A 3,293-nucleotide genomic window follows, 5' to 3' on the forward strand; every position below is an offset into this window, starting at 1 on the left:
GCTGGGAAACTTTTCAACCTGACATTTATTTGTGTGAATGTTACTTAGACATTTAGCGCCCACCTAGACCAGACCAGACACTCCCACCCCACGGCAATGACACTCCATGATGGCAGCAGCCATCCCCAGTAGGATGCCGCCTGTCACAGAGACACACAAAAAAATGTTTTAGGAACAACTCAAAAACTTGAAAAACAGTCGTAATGTTATGCCTGATACATTATAAAAGATGGTTTGCTTTAAGGGGATTACATTTGCAGTATGCTCATTTAGTAGTTGTAATTATTTGAAACTCCCTGTCGACTTATATAGAGATTTTCGGGAAAATAAACTCTATTTATGCATTCAATTAGTCTGTGTAGCTTCTCTCTCTCTTTTTTTTAAGGGTAATAAATATTCATTTATTCTGCGCGAGCGAGGTTTAAATGGTGGATAAGTCTCACGTAACTCAATTTACCATTGCCGTATTAATCTCTTAAATGATTTACATTTCGAATTATATTAATTATAAATGTAAGAAGCTTAGTATACAAAAACTGCATCCCACATAACAAGATCCCAGCATGTGTCAGGAGCTGTTTGCTGTGTACCTTATAACCTTATAACACCATCAGAATGTAGTTCATCACTTTACAAGTTTAAATTTGATGAAGCAAATTACAGGTTTTCCATGAGCTAAATGAAGCTTAAAAATAAATAAAAACCACTAGAAGCTGTTCTGCATGCAAGGTCGCTACTTCACATTTCTTTTTGTGTCATTGCTGGCAGTAATGTCAGCTAACCAGGGGGGAAAAAAATGCCTCGACAGCCCTTCAAATGCGCCTGCTCTCTGCCTTCATTTCCATAACCTTTTCCAAAAATGTGCTCTTTTATATTCGTGGTTGATCCTCAAGTAGCTTGTTCTAATCTCGTCTTATAGACATGAAGTTCAGCACAGATCAAACTTTTAACATATTTCCCCCCCTGCTGCTGTCACCTGTCGTTTCAGTTCAAAATTGGTGCGACCCTCCTCCACCCCATTCACCTTCAGTCTTTATGCTTCAGGGTCCAGGTTGAGCTCAGAGTCAACTCCTCATCCCACCCAGGTATCCAGGTTTCTCTTCTTTTCTCTTCTGACCAGGCCCCGGGTCTGGACCTGAGAGTTTTCTATTCTTATCCTCCCTTGCCTGTCAGTTGAGTAGGCATTGATGCATTATGTGTTCACACTGCTGAAAGAAGCGACCCAGACCACCCCCGGTTGTGGCCTTCTTCAGACATGGTTATGTGAGTATTCCGAGCACAAGTATAGGTGGGGACGACCAAGGACGCATTGAGGACACATTTCAGTACACTGATCTCAGACCATTTTTAGGGACGCGTTTGATCGCGTTCTTTTGAGAGTGTGAACACACAATGCCTCATGGGTCAAATTAAGGACTGCCTACTCAGTGTGGGGTGCTCTATAATAAAGTTTTGCCTCATTCATTAAATAAACGAAAACAAAGCCACGTGATCGCCCGAAAATGAAAAAACACAATGAGTATATCTGTTTATTAGTAGCGAGGGAACCTTTTAAAATATGCGGGCCTTGTAGCCTTTAAGTAGCTTTAACACAGTCGATGCACATGGTTTAGATGCTGCTTTAGCCACCAGTCTATTGAGATATACATCATGTGTTACGTATAGTATTGTCATGTTCTTTCAGGGCTTGTGCCTGGGAGCCAGTCAGATAGCTGAAAGGACTGAGAAGTGTGACCTCCAGTAGATAAGAAGTATAAAACTGATCTACACGGTGTATTCTGTGCTTATTTGACAATTGCAGTGCTGGGTGCCACTTCTGTGCGGCGAGTCCGTCTGCAGACATTCGATTAAACCCAAAGAAAGGCCGCAGTGTTCTGATTTCTTATTTTCCAACAGGAATTTCCACCAGTAGTTAAATAATAAATAAATGTACCCAATAATTAACTAATACAATTATTATGTGTGATTCTGTCATTCAAAGCATTATTTTGATGCATCCGAAGAGTTGCTGTGTGAAGGTTTGTTAGATATTTCCCCAACAATTACTCATATCTTTAAATTTATTTCTGGTGATTTAGTTATTTATTTACTTATTTAGTTATTTATTTATTTATTTTTTATTTCCCTGATGCAAACAGTCCAGCGGGGAGATCATGCTGCATGTTCTGGGATTCACTTATTACCTGAGTTTTGTTGAGCTCCTAAAATCTAACATTAGAGTGAAGATCAACGCATATACAGTAGAAATAACTTAATCTATCTACATGGTTTCAGCGAGTAATCGTTCCAAAACAAGTATCATGCTCCCACAAGTCCTCGTGTCATGGTTCTGTCTTTTATTTTATGCCATGTTTTGTATTTCCTGTTTTATTTTGTTAAGTACTTGATTTCCTGTCGGTTGTGTTTCCATGTGTGTGTTGATTGTTAATTGGTCTCACATGGTTTGATTGACCTGACCTGTTTCACATGTGTCATCCCTGAGCCCTCTTGTGCATATATAGCCCTGCCTTTTCCTTTGTTCTCTGTCGCGTTGTTAATGTTATCTTCTGATGTTTTTTCCCTGTTGCCTTGTCCTCGTTCTATGTCTCCATGCCATGTCTATGATTGTTTCTTTGATTGTCTGCATTTTGGATTTTCCTGCCACACGCAGCACCTTTGTTAGTTATTAAATACCCTTTGATGGAACTTCCGTCCTCAACACTCAAACCCTGACACCTCATGTCATAACGCACTCACAACAAGTAGTGCTCTATGTGGTTATGATACAGCAGTAGGTAGAGATGCATTATGACTGCTGTTACAATATGGCTCAAATAATGTTGGTGTTTATTGGCACCAAGGGCGCAAGGCTCTTTCGGTTTCAATCAATCAGCGGCCCCTTGGTGATCTAATCTCAGTGCATTCAGGGTGCCAAACATGTCATTCATATATATATATATATATATATATATATATATATATATATATATATATATATATATATATATATATATATATATTAATAAGCAAAAATGTAATTGTTTCATAATATGGACATTTTTCTCCTTGACACTGGATAGCGTCCTGGTTAAATCATCACATTGCTCACAAGCTCATGTCCTGAGGGTGGCTCGTGGCAAGTGTATTCCAGAGGAACCAGCAGAGGTGACTAGAATGTGATGGGGATCACTCCTAGGAATGCCCTCCCTGATGAGCTCAAGCTAGAAACTATTCGCTTGTGTTCAGCATTCAATATTCCATCCTATAGTAAAATTTATTTTATTTATTTTTTTAGCCCGTTACTGAAAATTATC

The sequence above is a fragment of the Mugil cephalus genome, chromosome 12 (assembly GCF_022458985.1).
Source record: "Mugil cephalus isolate CIBA_MC_2020 chromosome 12, CIBA_Mcephalus_1.1, whole genome shotgun sequence".
NCBI classification, from domain to species: domain Eukaryota; kingdom Metazoa; phylum Chordata; class Actinopteri; order Mugiliformes; family Mugilidae; genus Mugil; species Mugil cephalus.